The sequence below is a fragment of the Anopheles gambiae genome, chromosome X (assembly GCF_943734735.2).
Source record: "Anopheles gambiae chromosome X, idAnoGambNW_F1_1, whole genome shotgun sequence".
Taxonomy (NCBI): domain Eukaryota; kingdom Metazoa; phylum Arthropoda; class Insecta; order Diptera; family Culicidae; genus Anopheles; species Anopheles gambiae.
In genome coordinates this window covers 1427188-1445338 of record NC_064600.1, presented here as the reverse complement: position 1 = coordinate 1445338, position 18151 = coordinate 1427188, and positions in this window count along the sequence as shown.

Genomic DNA, 18151 nt, shown 5'->3' with positions numbered 1-18151 from the left:
TTGACAAAGCAACAATATAAAAATAATTCCTAATGGAAATTAGAGAAATCCGGTTTGAAGGACCAAACACCCCGCATCTACCCTAACGTCTATTTTGATTTTAACCACAAATTTATTAGCCACGTTTCCCAGCAAAATGTAAATTAAAGGCTCGATTGAAATAAACAACACTCAAAGTTTCTCTAAGCAATAAAATAATAACCAATCCTTAAACTTCTTTAGGTTGACAAGATAAAAAGACAATGTTGTTTTCGCAGTTAATTTCAAGATTTTTTGGATCAAAAGAATTTTCATGTTTAATTGATTTTGATAATTTCTGAAAAAAGAGAGGAATTCTTTTTATAGAATATGGTTCTTCAACTACCGTATAACAAATTAAAAAAAATAGCTCTGTTTAGTATGTTCTTCAACAAATTGTCTCATTAGTGACAAGCACAACATTGCATAGCTTTAGGCGCTCATCCAGACCGTTGATGAGACTTGTTTAGTCTATGTCAAAATGTAGAAAATTCTACCAGCAATTTTCTTTTTGTAAATAAACGACCCAACGATCGGAACAAACGCCAATGCTCCCAGCGTGTATTTTGTTTTCACTTTGCGTAGCGCAGGCAACCACGTTCCAAAGTACGCCCGGCACGCCCGCAGGCACGAACAGCATGTTTAGCTTTTTAATTGGGCGTCAAACCCATACATAAAATGCAACCGAAATCGATTGCCAAAGATAAAACGCACCCGCCCGTCGGGTGGCGGGACAGCGCGTCAGATAATAATCACCCAACGAGCGTGTGTGCGTGCGTGTCTGCGTTCCTAAAGTGTGTCATACGAAGCATGTAATACACACACAAACACACACACACACACACACATACACACTCGCAAATGGACCATTTAAATGCACGTGCACAATGGGGTTTACCCGTTTACCAATTTTTGGTTGCCGCCGAGTGTCAGCTTCCTTCTCCGCATCTCACCCTTGTGTCCAGAACGGTCAAATCCATGCTTCAGCGCTCGTTTGCGCTTGTTTGTGTTATTTGTTCCCAAAACTCACCGCCCACCCAAACCACTACCACCCGATAGTGCCCCCTCTCTTTCTCGCTTTCTCTTCCCCCTCCCTCTCTCTTTCTTTCTCTCTCTCTCTCTCTCTTTCTCTTTGTTCATGAGTACCGACAGGCCGGCAGCAGACGGTATGCAACTTCCCACACAAGGCGTCAACATGGCACACGCCAAAAACCATTGTCAAGGTCATGTCTGACCTAGTTTACCAAGGCAGCCACACGCGCGCACGGCCTCTTTCTCTTTCGTTCCTTGCATCACACGCTCTGTACCTCTCTCTCTCTCTCTCTCTTGGATACACACACACACACGCCTGAACTCTTCCTACCTTCCCTAACACTAACTTCTCTTCCACAGTGCACAGTACCAGCGTCCTACATTACGAACTGCAAACTGCATCCAACTGCTCTGAAGCTGGAGAGAGCCGTAGCGAGCATCTACTACATCTACCCAAACACGGATGAGCGCCCTGTGCCTGTGTACGAGTGACGCACACACACGCACACGCACGCTCGCAAATGGGAAAGAGCACGGAATGACGCAATGCATCAACAGTGTGTAAGAGTGCTGCCCTGTCGGTCGGTCGGTCGGTTGGTGCGGTTAGTTGTGTTGGTGTTTCATCCTTCCTACACCAGCACACTTCCGTGTGTGCGTGAGTGGCGTCTCCAAAACCAATCCGAATAACAGAGAGCGACAGAGAGAGAGAGAGAGAGAGAGAGAGAGTCCGCACATCCTTGAAAAGAGACGGCCGAACGTGAGAGCGCTCACGTGGAGTCGTCGATGCATCTGCTCCCCTCAACACGGCGCTTCGTGCTTTTGTGTGCCCGACCGTTTGATGGTGTGGAGCGCGCCAGGACGACCGGCGTGAGCGACCGCGAGAGCTTTTGTGTCCTTTTTTGTGGTGCCGCCCGAGAGCCGAGAACCACTGCCGTACCACACCGAAAAGCACCGAAAACCGATGTGTGTCTGATGTGGAGTGTGAGCTACGAGCAGTAGCTCGACGGAACAGACCGGGTTGCGGACATAGGGTCGGTACTGCTTCGTGGAAGTACATAGTTGCGCGCTCTAAGCCCGGTAGAGCCCGTCATAGTGGCGGGCAAGATATATAGATATTTTAAGTAAAGCTCTCTCCGTCACAGGCCGGTCCGGTGTAGGTGCAGACGCGCATAAATAATATAATCAATCCAACCACATAGATGCATGTTGCGACCGAAAACCTGCACCAGATACTCCAGGAAGCGGTCAGATCGGATCCTTTTTGGTGCTGCTGCTGAACACACTTATGTACTGATGTACTATGTACGATTTGACAGGCCCACGGCTTCATGGCTGCCGACGTCGTATGTTCGGCTCGCTCGGAGCTTCAGGAGGTCTGTCAGACGCGGTACATAAGCAGGGTAGCCGGGCTCCTATTGGTCGAACGCAGCGCGTCTCTATGTACCTTACGCGTTTATGTACGCTAGCTATATGTTTCGCACGCCGGGATTTATACAGCATTGTACAGGTTTGACTGTCGGTATATACACCTTCACAGTCACCGTTGCACTTGCAGTGATGGAAGTTATGTTTAGCGCGCGGAGGTCTTGCACCTGCAATCGTGCTACTTGGCCAAGCGGCGTGATGTGTTGCCTTGCCGCTGCAAACTTTATGTAATCGCACATCGGTGTAGGCGTGCGCTAGCGTTAGTTACAGCTTTCTTGCACCCAGGCACTCTGGCGGTATGTGCACATAGCCGAGACCGTGCCAAAACCCGTTCGGCCAGCCGTTGCCATCGACGCCGTCGTTGAAATCCTTTGTTCTCCCGGGCCGTCGCCGGTCGCCGGACGGTGCAGAATGATAATTTACAATGTTTTCCACTATTTACCTTTTTACTCGTGATACCGACCGGGAGCGGTGGCGGTGCCTCAAGTGTGCTGCCAGCGGCTTAGGTGTATATCGGGCACGGTAAAACTTTGCCACCGCACACACCCATAACCACTGCACGCCACTCGGTATGTACTTCCTTGTTCACGCTCCGTCCCCCAGGGAAATGGAGGGGGGGGGGGGGGAGGGGAGAGGAGGGGTTCGGGACATTTGCTATTCCCCCCCCCCTTGCTCCACGTCTCGCCCACGTTGTTCAAGATACAGGTTTTGATCGGTTTTGTAAACAATGCGAAGGACTCTCAGGGCTTTTCTGTTTTCCCCGAAGAAAGACGAAGGATTGCGACCAGGCGAGGAACTGCCATTGTGCCATTGCACAAACTGCCAGAAGTTGCATCCGCTCCGCACCCTCAGTAGCGCAACGGAACCGTGAACTATTTTCCTATTTTCGGGTTCGGTTTCAGTTCCACTTCACCGAAAAGTATGCAATCGATGCCTCCAGGTTCCGCCAGAAACGCTTCCCGCGAAGGTTTGGTGCTGCTGATGCAGCATTGAACAGAGAGCAGAGATGCAGCCTTGTACGCAACCCCTTCCCTGGCCCTCTCAAGCGTACCAGCACGCACCAAAGCCGAGCTGAATTGAAGCTTTTTAATTAAAAAATATGTTCCTCCCGACTGGCGGCTGGCCCCAATCCTCCTTGCCCGTATTTCCATTTCAAATGCACTAATAGCATCATACATACTGCAGTTGCAGCAGCAACAAAAAAAAGAGGCGGAAATGCACCTGATGGGCACGTAATTGATTAATGGTTTTGTAATGCATGCCCGCTAGCTGATCTCTTCGATCAGGGTCGGATCACGCGTCGTTGCGTTGGTTTCGGGGCAGCACACGCCCCCTTAAGCCTCGGCGCGTGCACGACTGCACGACGTTGCGAGTGAAACAAAGGCATCGGCAACATCGGTGCTATGCTAGTAATTCGTTAGTTTTATTTTATAGGTGCGTTTTATTCTGGGTCAGAGAATACACGGCATTTGCATCAAACGATCATAATTGCCTTGCAGCATGTATGCTTTGGATCGAATTTGGATTTTATCAGAGAATATGTATTTTTTTTTCCATAAATGTTTCAATTTAGTTGCGGAAGGAGGCCACTTTTAATTTCTCTTGATATATGATGAGGTCCTGTCACAAAACCTCAAAGATCATGGCAAAACATGGGTTTTTTAGAATGCAAATTTTGGGCTTACACTTAACCTCTCGACTAAGGCTCTTTTCATTAACAATTGAATTTTAACTTTCTAACGACTTGAATCAAGCTGCAATAATAGAAAACTGAAGAAGCTGGAAATTTTCTTATTAGAACGAGATTTCAACGTTCCGATTAGCTAAAGGTAACATCAAAATAACCCTCAACATTGTCATGCAGTCCTGCTCTAGACAAAAATGATTTTATAACACATTAAATGTCGTTTATGGGTGTTAGGAGGAACGCTGAATAAAAAAAGAGACGTTTATGTTGGTAAATTAAATGAATTTATATGTAAACATGAGCAGAAAACTAGAACAAACTTCATTTTACTAAACTAATGCGTTCACGTTTGCCTCTGTTGTGAAATTTCGATCTCTAGGAATACATATCATCGCCTAAAAGTATGCAACTTGGGTGGCATAAGTCTTCCAATTGGACTTGACAAGGTAAGCGCATACCTTGTTTTTATTTATTACCTCTTTGTAGTGTTTGTAGTGCCAAGGCAAAGCCGTCTAAGGGCAAATATTGCTTTTGCCAGACAGACTTCATGTATTCATATTACTAATTGGTTTATAAATTCAAAGCAAAACGGCCTTTTTGGTCGTTCATCATGAGTGTTTACATTATTAGCAGCAATTATATAGTATTCACCTCAGCAAAAAGCTGTTCAGTTGAAAAGGCACTGCCATTGAATTTATTATTAAACTATTGAACAAATGAAACAAACCAAAGCGCAAACCATTTACATATTATCTACATGTAGCTGGTTGAAATATTAGTTTAGTTAACTTGGGCTTGATCTCATGACTGATGGTTGCTGTTAAGCGCCATTCAAAGACTGTACTCCAAGAGTTGCCTCGATGTCAATCCCAATTCTTTTTTTTTTTTCGCGTAACGACCTACGCAGTCCAAGAAAATATTAAGTCGTGTGAGTTGACGACGGTATCACGAGTCATTGCTGTATGTAACCAATTTATGTTCCACGTTTAATCTCAATACTGGATAGAGGCATTTACGATGATGAAAATAATTTGAACTCTTGTTACACCACAACGATCCTCATTTGTATTGCCGTATCCTTTCTACCACCTGCAACATTATTTTCGTACCTCTGCGGAATCATTGCCCCGATCTCTTTTTTATTTCTTTTATATCTCTTTTTTATATCTTCGACATCCTCCCTTTTCGTTAGTAGGAGTCGTTAGGAGCGGTCCATAGTCCTCCGGAGTCGTCTGGAGTCCCCCAGAGTCGTTGGAGGTCGGAGTCGTCCGGAGACATTCGGAGTCGGCCAGAGTCGACAGAAGTCGGAGTCATTCAGAATCGTCCCTAGTCGATCGGAGTCAACTGGAGCCGTCCGGTGCAATGTTCTTATGATCAGGTATTTCATTATGTTGTGTTTTTATTTTTGTCTTTGTGTGTGAATTTCGTGTACAGAGCTTTTCTTCGCAGGCCAATTCCGGACAACTCCGGAAGACTTTGACTCTGGACGACTCCGGACGACTCCGGACGACTCCGGCTGATTCTGGGCGACTCCGGGTGATTCCGGAAAAGCTCTTTTCGATTCATGAATCTTTGAGAGTCATAAATCTTTTGTGAATAATGAATAGAGCACATCGATGTGACATGGCCCGGCCAACAACAATTCTCCAGGATGCTTGGTCCCTGGCTGCAGCCTCCCATCCATGAAGATATCTGATCTCCGACAGCACTCGTTTCACTGGAGCCAGCAATCGAGTTCGCTGTGCTCCCCTGCGCCTTATGCCGAAGTGGGGATCACTGTCGAACACCTTCTTGGTGAAACTTTGAGTCATCCGGCATCCTCATAACATGCCCCAGCCATCATATCCTGCCAGCCTTTGTCGCCGTGGATCATCCTTCTCTTCGAAACTCCATGCTCGAAAACATCGCCAAAGATGGTTCAGAGGATGCGTCGGTCAAACACGCCCAGACCGTTTGTATCCTAGGCTCTGATGGCCCAGGACTAGTGTCCGTAGTGGACCACCGGGCGAATCAATGTGCGATATATCTCACATTTCGTGCGGGCTCAAAGTCTTCTGGATCTCTGCAGTCGGTGAACCCCATAGTATGCATGATTCTCCTGCACAATGCTTCTCCGGGTTTCGCTGCTGATGTCGCTGTCCGAAGTAACGACCGTCCCAAGATAGCAGAGGTCCTTTACTACCTCAAGGTTGTCGCCGTTAACTATTACACTGGTTTCCAGATGGTCTGAGTCTCCGTCAAGCAGGTACTTCGTCTCGTATTGATTCTCAATCCAATTCGTGCTGCTTCGCGTTTGAGTCAGGTGTACGCCTCACACACCTTCGCTGTTGTCTTGCCGATGAAGTCGATGTTATCCACGACGGCAAGAAATTGGAGCGACTGGTAGAGGATCGTGCCACGTCTTTGTCTAGCCCCGCGCTTCGAATGACACCTTCCAGGGCGATGTTGAAGAGCAGACAGGAGAGTTCGTCACCTTGCCATACATATTTATTATATTCTATCTTTCATCATCCTATGTTTAAAAAAACATTATAATATACATAATACATTGTAATATTTATGATATATTTGAATCTAGCTGGTATTAATAGTGACTATGTTCCTCAAACACTTAGGAAAATCTTTTATACAGGGATCGTATTCTTAACCTGCATTCAACTGTTTTTGTTTGTTTTCTAATAAAATTTTAGCAATAAAGTCCACTCCATTTTGGCTATTGGATTCAAGTTTCAAAAGAAGTTAAGAGATTTAGTTTATCAACTGTAAATTTTAATGTTTGTCTGAGCAGGATTTTCTTGACAATACTAGCTTTATCCTCTCAACTTTTCAAAGGATAGGAAGATAGGGAAGAAAATAGATAATCATAACAAGCATACAAATAACATAAAATAAGACAATCTACTTTTGTTTATGTTGTCATTTTATCACTTTCTAAAAGTCTATTATTTCAATTGTCCATTGTTTATTTAAGAGGAAAAAGTCGTTCCAGCACTGCACAGGGCCGAAACGATGCAACTGCGCGAGTTTCCCACGAATCTTATAACAAATGTTTGGTTTGATCTTATGTAATCGTTGTTTTGCGGCGTTGTACTGATTGTGCCAAAGGCTTAATTCACGTCACGGAAAACAACAACAAAAAACAGCAACAACAACAACAACTTATTCTATTATAAAGAACCACCGATGTACTGGTAGTGAGCTTGGATGGAATTCTAACTGCTGTCCCAGCGAATGCAATCAACGGAAGGGTGTCAGCTTATGCGGGCAACCCCCCCCCGAAAAAGCCCTCGAGGTGAAACAAAAAAAGAATAAATATAACCATTCGGAAACACCAAAGCAATCGATAGAACAGCCCCAGCACAGCTCAAACCGTTGTGATTTGGGACGTACGGTGCTTCTTGTTTTATGCTGTTGTGTTGCGTTGTATTGTTTCTCCTTTTGAGCATAAAAGCAACAACAAAAAAACGTTCCACAATGTTTGTACTCAACCCTTTCCCCCCCCCCCATCCCCCCTCTCCCCGTCCCCGGTGCATTTTCAAACGGGGCCACTTTGCTCTCCGATTTCCGATTGTCCGATTGCCCGAACTGTAACCCGAAAATTGGAGGCCAGGCTATTTTAACAACCAATTGTCCCGCGGCCAAATAAGCTGCATCATAAGGTAATTCAATTATTGAACTGTCACTCGCAGCGCGCCGCCGCTCGCCGAAGTTTCGCTTTGAACTCGGACTGTGCGGACTCCCTCCCACACCGCACGCACGGCCACACACCCCCCCCCCCCCCCCCCCGTTTGTCGCACGTGCCGTGCATTTCCGCGACGGGATGGGCGGCTTCTAATTTGCGAATAATCCAAAGACCATCGCCCCCAGGACACATTATTTGCGCTGACGCTGAGCCAACCATTGCTGCTGTTGGTGAGGCTGGATGCCGTAAACTGTCACCGTGGGGCGGTGAACGTGTGGTGGGAAAGGAGGTGGAAGGATGGGCATGCTTTGGCCAAAGTGTTCGAATTGTACGTTTGTATGGTCGTGGTCCGCTGGCTATTGCGCTGTGGTTGCTGAAAAAGGGATGGCGAATCTTTGCAAGCATCACGTCAAACGGTTTCAGTTTTTTTTTTTTTGACATCCAGTTTGCAGTGCAGACTTCGTGCGGAAGAATGGGCGATGGTTATGGACCAAAAAATATTGTAACTAGTTTTAGTTGAAGAAGGATGCATATAGTTTGAGCGAACAGATATATCCTTCTTTAAAATGTATTAATAGAATGTTTTAAGAATTGTGTTAAAGAAAAATTAATCAATGAACAGCCGCTGTGGTATTTTTGTGACAGATCAATTATTGCTCCTTATTCTACTATCTTAGGCACGCATGAAATTATGATGACATCCTGTACCAGGACAGTATAGCAGTGTAAACCAACGAGTGACTCTCACGTAACGAACCTGATCTGATCTGTTAATGATCATGTTACGGGGTTTAATTGAGTTCCAATTGCTGGAAGACTTCCCGATTGTTTGTTGAACGAGTCTCGCGATTTACTAATGATTTCCATGCTTTGTTTGAATTATTTGTTTCATAAATGATAGGGTGATTCTAATAAAAACTTTTTTTTTTTTTTTTTTATTTCTCGTAAGGAATCTAATAAAAACTTGAAAACGATAAAAACAATGCAGGAAAATGTAGGATTAATTATCACGAATCCGACTGAATTGGGAGGCAGACACAGTTTAAAGAAAAAAATAATAATTTCGAACACCAAAACTTATTAATTATTGACTGCGGCAGTCGACTTTTGCAGATTCAGAGAAATGCAGTCCACTAAATGTGACAGTTGTGAAATGTGAAATGCAGCGTAAATTGCTTTTTTGATATTTTTTTCTCGATCAAAAGCCAGAAATATCAACATTTTAAGCACGTAATATATTGAATCAATTGATGAAATCATGATTATGCATAAAAACCTATTAAATTTATTTACGAAAAGAGCTTCATGTGATCTAATTTAGCTTAAAACGTGATGTTTGACACTCGAGGATGAAATACTGTGATAGGAATGTTTTACTGAAGATAATCACTGTACCATATTGCTATAGCTATATTGTCAAAAGGATTGTACACTTTCAGGCGTTTTCCGCAAGCAAGGCACTATAAAGCATAAAGTTACTCTACATTTAGGCGCAAAATACCACATGCATGCATCATGCCTACATTTAGGCTCATTGCTGGAAGGTTAACTTTAGACTTATGGATGCATCGGGAAATTGAATTAATGACTGCAGGTATTCCCCAATATACGCGATTTTCTAAAATTGACCGTTCTTCAAGCACCGATTGTACCGATTTGACACATCAAATGTCAAATGCAAAATAAATTCCCCTTTGGTTTGATTTCACAAAACCATTTTAAAAGAAAGGAAATTGTAGCCTTCGGTTGAAATCAGATCAAATAAATAATTTAGAGAATAAAACCAACCACTTCAAGCAAAATTATACAAAACTTTGCTATAATTTCACTGAAAAGCTCATTCTAAGCTAATATTCGAGATACGCTATTGCCTCCGGTCCACATTAATAGCGAATATCGGGGAATACTTGTGTTTTATTAATTAAAAAAAGGTAGCTTAGCAGTCGGCTTCAGCGACACTTTTTTCAGATACAGAAACGATTTAGGGTGTTTTAGGGAGTGTCAAAATTCGAAATGAATTTCACAGATACCTTTTAAATCTAATTTAAATACTACTGTACCAACTGCTACTTAACGAAAGACAGAATAGATACCAAACCTAGATTGCATACATTTAGGCGGTTAAAATCAAAACAAACTTGGGGCAACGAGTATGATATGACTTATTATCAATGATAATAAAAAGGTCTGTATTGAGTTGCCTAAATACTCATGCAATTTTTTTTTTTTATGGAAAAACCCCCCTAATAAGTTGTTCATTGTTCACTTTTTTTCGTGTGACACGTTTCAGGCTCATCGGACGGGCGAGCCACCCGGCCGAAGGCATTCGTAATTCGATGCGATCCGCAAACTATCCGTCACGGAGGGTAAACATATCTATGCGACTTCCGTGTTTCTTTCCACGCTCTTTCGCCTCTTACTCGCCGTTGGTCACTACTAGCGTGGGATGCGTGGGCCGCGCTGCTTCGTGCTACCTGCCGGTGCAATCATGGTACAGCAAAGCACAGCCGGAAGCGAATAAACAGCGGGCAGGCAGGCAGGCAAAAGCAAGCAAAACAAACACTTCCAAATAATCCCCAAGCAATGCCCGTGTTGCTGTTTCGCAATCGCATTTGAATACGACGGGCCTTTCGAAGACCCAAGCCCCCCCCCCCCCCCGGCGCTCAGTTCTTTATCAATATTCCATCGCCGTGCTTGGCCGGGGCTGGGGAAAAAAGGTGTGCTACCGCGAGTCTGCTTTTTGTTTGTTTGTTTGTATCCACTGGTGCTTCCTGGCCATCCTGGCCGCAAAGGACAATGGGGCAGGAGCAGGGCTCATCGAGCCATGCAAAATACCGCCTTCCCCTCCCGCAAAGTGGGTACGTGTACTTATATCCTTGATAAGCCGTGCGTCCTGCTCCTTTCTTGCGCTTCCAGCGTGTCTTCTTCTTACGAAGTTCCCGCTTTACCCAAGTAGGCTGGGAAGGGAGGAAGGGGAGTAGTGGGAGTGCAGAATTGCTGGATTTTGGTGCACCCTTTCGCGGTGGCCGAAAATGTCGCTGCACCGAAAATGCATCTACCCGAATCGTTCCCGATTGGTGCAAACTCCCAAAACGGCGTTCCCGTTTACATGGCACGGCTGTCGCTCTCTCGCTCCTTTGCTTTCTCCCTCCGTTTCTCGCTCTCTCGCTCTTAGTTTTCCTTCACTCGCTCACATAACCTACATCCATCATTTACCTTTCGGCACGGTGCAAAGGTAAATATAAATGCACCGGGGGTAGGCAAACATTTGGGCACATAAAGCACGCGCGGTACATAGGACGGTTGGAACGGTTCGGAATAGTATGTGCCTGCCAACATCCGCACCGCGACTGCACCTGGCGGTGAAGGGGAGCGGTGGAGCAGCCAAGTGGGTGCCGTTTTCTGAAGTGCGCATTGATGATAATTAGTGCATCAAGATAACAATCGCCAATTAATTATAATAATGAAAAGCGTGCCCGGGCTGGGCGTAATTTTGCGAAAATGATTAACGTGCTGCACGGGAGGGGGCGGTTTGCATGGCGGCAGGGAGTGCGAGCGTGGGTGGGACTTTTCCTACCGGGTTGTTTGACTCGTTTGGCCGGCTGCTGTGGGCCGTTCGCGAAGGGGGGGGGGGGGGGAGGGGGGGAAAGATAGGATCGGAAATACATAAAATTTTCAACCCGGCAAGTTCAAATGTCTTAAACTTTAACATGCAATTTTTTATATGCATTTCTTTACCAATCGCTCCCTTTCTTTCTCTCTCTCTCTCTCTCTCTCTCTCTCGTTCTCTCTCTCTCTCTATCTCTCTGTCTTTCTCTCACAACCAGCAGCTCGGCACCTTTATTGACAGTTGGTATTATTTACGTTCGCGTGCAGCGTACCCGCGCGTGGAAATAATTTATAACTTCCCATGTACTGCAGCCCGCCCTTTTACATAGTGTGCCGTTAGCGGTGCGTTGTTTACTCTGCCACGGTGCTGCTACATGGCAGTACATGGACATGAAGGCCCCAAGCTTTACATAGCAACTGCCGCTTCGGTATGTACAGAGTAGTTGGGTTGTTGGTTTGTGTGTGTGTGTGTGTGTGTGTGTGTGTGTGTGTGTGTGCGCCGTTCTTCTTACATGCAGCCCGGCTGCGGATCGCTATGTAAAGTGTCGCTTGCCGCTCGCAAACGCTTGCGATCCGGCGCCTGCACATAAGGCCACCGGTTGGCAGCGGTCCCCGTATAATGTCCCGTGACTTTTGTGATGTTAAATAGCCTGGCAGCTGGATGGAGGGGACCCGACCAAACCGGGAGGGACGATCCTTCAAAGCGAACGACACATTCCATGGGTGTGGAATGGAATGTGACCATATATACCATGTACTTCGCATTGCCCGATTGCCGATCAGCAAGCGCGTGCCGCCGAAGCGTTCATCCCGCCGCCGGAGATAAGCTCGACCACGATGTAAGCCCCGGGGCGGGGGATGCTGCCGGCCTGCCCGTCTATGTACGGCTAGAAACGAATGTTCCCTACATGCGTAGTGTACATACATAGCCCGGGCGGTACATAGCGGCGTCGGCTGTACATAAACCATACATAACCGGCCTGTGCCGTGGTACATAAAAATGTGCAGCATTTTAACCTGCCACCGGGATCCTTTGTTTGCTCCGGTGGGTGAGATAGGGGAGCAGCGGAGGGATGGGGAGGGGGGGGGGGGGTTGAGGTTGAGAGGGAAAAAGTTTCTCGGTGCTCGGTTCGGCGATCGTTTTCGGTGGCGGTTGGGTGCCCCTGGGGCGCGGAAAGGCGGACACGGCCTCACTCCTATTTGCAGTGGTTTTCAATCATTTTCAGCCGCGTACGTGAGACGCAAGCACAATCAAGCTCTGCACCGAAACAGGCCGAATCAGTGGGGGTAAAAGGGGTCGAGGGAAGGGAGGGGGAACAGAGCGGGGGAGGAAAAGTTCCAACTAAAATACTCTGAATAATCAAACCTGGGGTTGAGGTTTGCGGCCAATCATACGGCAGGCGGCAGGCCGAAAGGGTGGAAACAGGACGGCAGCGAGTAGGTTTAACGACCCCCTCCCCTCCTCCTTCCCAATTTTTTTTTGGTCGCTTTTAATCACTTTCTTAGTTCGCATTTTAAACAACGCGATAAAAAGACTCACTAATCTCGGAGACCGAAGCCACAAAAGGAAATTAAAAGAAAAAAAAAAAACAATTCAACTGTCAGCGTTGTCACTAACTTTCACCAGCCAAACAAAAAAAAAACACCCCGCTTAATCCTTCACCAAATTAAACTCACTAAACAATTGCCGTTTGTATAGATAACGGTGTGCATTACTAGACGGCCGACGACCACGGTAGTGCTACCGGCTCGAACGTTGGCCTAGGTCCGGGTGTTCGTCGCTTGCCGCGTTAGCAACGCGTTCAGTGTCGGGGTTGTCCGCCCCGGCTCGATTTCGACACCATTCGCACCGTGTGTGTGTGTGTGTGTGTTTATTTATTGTTACAAGCTAATGCACAACAACTCCGGCGTCAGCACTTCGGTGCTATCCTCCCCCTCCCCCCTCCCCCTCCCTTCTCCACCGTGGTCGCCTTTTCCGTTTCGCTGACACCTTGACGCGTTTTCGCGTTAGGCGTTTCGGGGCAGGAAGCGCGTCCTGAAGCTGTCATCGGAAGTGGATTTGTTATCAGGCGAGTGTTGGCGGGGGGGGGGGGGGGTCTATGGGAACGCATAGGAATAGACAGACGCTTTGGAAGTTTGATTTGTTTCCCGGCTAGTGATGGTGGATTGATTGAGCGTTGCATGTCAGTGGCACTGTGTTTTGGAAACGAACCGGCAGTTTCGTTTGTTTTTTTCTTCCCCTGCTTCTTTTGGACAGCGTTTGCTCCCAACGTCGACTAGGTTGTACCCTGGAGACTGGTCGGTAGTAGTTAGGAGGGGGGGGGGGGGGGGGGGGGGTGCAGAAAATAACGATTGTTGGGAAATTGCCTGTCGAGCTGCGGAAAGACGTTTAAGTAAAGCAACTTTTCATAAAATGAAGATAGCGTCCAGAGGCAAAAAAAAAGGAAAAACAATTCCAAGTATTTTTACTCATCTATTTTTTTTTCTCACAATCTATACAGCACTAAGCGTACAAATCGTTTTCATGTGATAGGCTACTCTCAATGCTGGTCGTTAGAAGTGAGACACATTTTATTGCTAGCTTAATCTTAAACATATAATTCTGTACCACCAAACAGCATACCGTTAGGCGTATTGAAATATCGCTAAAAATATGCGCCTAAAAGTAGGCTCATTTCGACTGTAAAGCGAAACGTGTCAGTGTTAAGATGTTAAGAAGTTCAAATAGCAATATCATTTCTGCCTGTATTTCGTAAAACACATCTATTCAGATTTTTTTTCAAATTTTTTTTTCTAGTTCAAATTGTTTTTCCCCATACTCACAACTAAAAACTAGAACTAGAAAAAAATATTAAAAAAAAATCTAAATAGATGTGTTTTACGAAATACAGGCAGAAATGATATTGCTATTTGAACTTCTTAACATCTTAACACTGACACGTTTCGCTTTACAGTCGAAATGAGCCTACTTATAGGCGCATATTTTTAACGATACTTCAATACGCCTAAAGGTATGCTGTTTGGTGGTACAGAATTATATTTTTAAGATTAAACTGGTGCAATAGTTAGGTGAATATTTTAACCTAGAATTTTCATCCTTGTTATTTTTTAAATAATAATACGTAACGAATGATGCATAAAGAAAAAACGATTAATGCAGTTGAGGAGTTCAGCCGAAATACTTATTAAATGTAAATATATGTAAATAAGCCATTCAAAGAAGCCTTTCACATAACAATGAGAGTTTGTTTTCTTTTTTACCGGATAACCGGAATAATCCTTCAAAATCATCGGAGTATTGAGTGCTGTTTCACAAACAATTGACAAACATCACATAAAACTTAGCGGACGATAGCAGCAGTTCATATGTAGTGGATTTGGCAAGAATGTCGGAAGACCTTGATTTTCGTTATCGTCTTTTCTGTGCTAGGGATCCGTTGCTATTGATGTCCAAGAATTTTAATTTATTTTCAAATGTTATAGACCTGTCCTTTAGTATACCTAAATGTTCTAGTGTCATACGAGAATGCATTATGTCTAATTTTAGGAACACATAGTTTATAAGACATTAGTTTTAATTGTGTATGTAGGCCATGGAGGTTCGATACTTTATAATAATAAATAAATAAATAAATAGACCTGTCATAGATGCCCGTGGTGTGCTCTAACCTACTATGGATTGAGGCTTCGTATGATTCAGTTAGAAGTGCTGCGATAATGAGTTGGGAACAGATTAATTGCATGACTGAATTGACATTGTGAGTGCGGAGTGATTCTTTCGCAAACCGATCAGTAGCGATATCAACAGTCATACACATAACCCAAACGACACAAAACCACAAAAACGAGTTTTTAAGAATGAAAACTAAAACTGGGACCCTTTCCGTTTGAAGTTCGTAGGCTGAAATTTCAGCCTGTCAGCTGTTTACATTGTATAGCAGTTTTCGAGCAACTATCTAGGTGGGTAATAATATACAGGTGGGCTTATCCCAAGGTGTATGAATTTAGAAGGTTGATTTTTATCGCTTCTGCTTCTGAATGAAGATTTTAAGAGTGTTTTTGAGTATTCGTCTAGCTACCAGAAAGCCTGTTTGAGCAAAAGTTTTCACTCGTTCTGTCAAAAAGTGATGTTCAAAATTGGTTATAAAAATGCTATGAGACCACCTGGACTACATGCACTTTGATTCTGAAATCCATCGCCAGATCTCTTTGATGCACCTTGGGATAAATGTAAACAACACCGTGTTTTCGAGCAGGTACTCGAATCTAATTCTAGTTTTGTGGCTAGAATAATCTAGACTGAAAATTGCAGGCTAGTTTTTTTTTGTGTGGTTTTGTATGGAGTGTTTACGTGATTTCAGCCTCCAACTGTCAAACTCCATACAAAAAAACTAACTAGAATCGTGAAGGCCCCTACTGTTAACAATTCGAACGGGTACAGGTATCGAACATCGACCTAATCCTCACCTATACATTCTATTTTCCGTTGCAGTATTCGTCCCAATCCAATTCAGCAAATTTAAATAAACTGTACAGGTACATGCAACTAGCTAGCTATCAATCGAACATCGAACTAGCAAACACTTCAGGCAAAACCATTGTTCAACCATTGAACTCGCACTGTATTTTAATGAAAGCTCGAAATATCCGACATAGAATGCTTGAATAACATTTAACGCACAATTGTCAGTGTTGAATTGGGCACTTATAGATTGGAGATGAGCTTTACGGGTTTTAGATGGCCTGAAAATCCTAATAAAGCTCGTACTCGAGAGTGTGTGTGTGTGTGTGTTTGTGTGTGTGTGTGTGTGTGTGTGTGTGTGTGTGTGTGTGTGTGTGTGTGTGTGTGTGTGTGTGTGTGTGTGTGTGTCTGTGTGTGTGTGTGTGTGTGTGTGTGTGTGTGTGTGTGTGTGTGTGTGTGTGTGTGTGTGTGTGTGTGTGTGTGTGTGTGTGTGTGTGTGTGTGTGTGTGTGTGTGTGTGTGTGTGTGTGTGTGTGTGTGTGTGTGTGTGTGTGTGTGTGTGTGTGTGTGTGTGTGTGTGTGTGTGTGTGTGTGTGTGTGTGTGTGTGTGTGTGTGTGTGTGTGTGTGGAAATATGATGTAGTTGAAATAAGCCTTTTCTGATCTTTTCAATCTGGTCAAACAATTTCCGCTCCTCACTATGGAATGGCATTATCATCTACCTTTACAATTTAATTACTTTCATCGTTGACACAATGACTGTTGTGTGAACAATTGTTTTGGACTTGAATAAGCATTACATTTTAGTGTGCACAATGAGTTTGGAAAACGACCGACGTCCAGCCGTGTGTCTTTCTACAAATAGACTTTGTTCCAAACTTAGGCTTTGTCCCCAGTTTAGCACTAAATCTGTCTTTACCAGGAATGAAAGAGATTAGTTTGGATTTCGTACATTAACCCACAAATGTGTAAAGTTTCAGGTTTAGTCGGTATTTTGTTTTATTTTTCAATACATATATGGATTACATTTAAAATGCACAAATATAAAAACAATCTATGAAGCGTTTATTGAGATCTATTTCCTAACCAGAACCCACATCCCTTGTGCTGGACGAATGTCGAGCGGGGACTTTCGACGTACGACCCACTCGAGTTACGACGATTCGCATATACGACGATTTTGATTATGACCGTTTACAGTTCTCATTTTGCTGAAGTTGAAAGGTTTTATTTTTTTGTCTAATTTCCTACTGGTAACCGTTATATAGTCATTTATAACGATTCCAAACTACTACTTAAACATGATTCCTTGTATGGTGTACATAATTTTTGTGATAAAATTTTATATTTTATCGAAAATTGTGTTAGTTAAATACATGTTATTTAGTTTTCGACCCTTGAATTTCGGTTATAAACGAGGTATTGGTAGCTATTCAACTTTTTCCATTAACATCGATTCTTTCTATATTGACGGTTGGACTACTAACCGCCTAAAGGTATGCTAGCATACGCATTTTTTGCACATTACGTACTTTCACGCGGTTAGCTAAGCAGTGTTAACAGGATATGCTTTCCAGCATACAACAGAGACGGTCTAGCAGTAAACAAACTTGACTGATTGTCTTAACTAAAACAACCTTGGAGAGAGCTTTTGTTTTTTCAATCCTCGAAACATTTCTCACTTAATCATTACCAAATTCGATGGAAAAACAGCAGGCATGGAAATGGTTTTGTTAAAGTCAACAAACTTCTCCACATTTGCTCGTCGCCGTGGACACGTGCCTAATTGAAGCGTTTTGTATGATTGAAAAAAAAAAAACATTAAATACGACACGTAGCTAATCGTAGCACCATGCATAGCATAGCAGGCGATTGCCAGCAGCCAGTGATCGAAAATAGATTGTACCTTTTTATCGAAATGTCCTCCCATAGCGACTTGTCTTAAATAACCTTCATTGCCTGGCGGATCAGTGCCAAGGTAGCATTGCTTCAATTCCGAAAAGTGTACCGATGAAAAAGAGACATTAAATTCTCATCTAAACATCGAATTTCCATTAAAAAAAAACATCAGTTTCTTTTTTCAGCACCCCAGGCAGGAGCTAGACACATTTATTGACATCTAGCTACGTCAATAAAACGTATGCCAGCAGTGTCAACATTTCTATCTTCAATTCAATTCCCCATCAATTACTTTCGTTTGAAGGACATTCGAAGAAGGAAAAAAACCATCTCCAAACC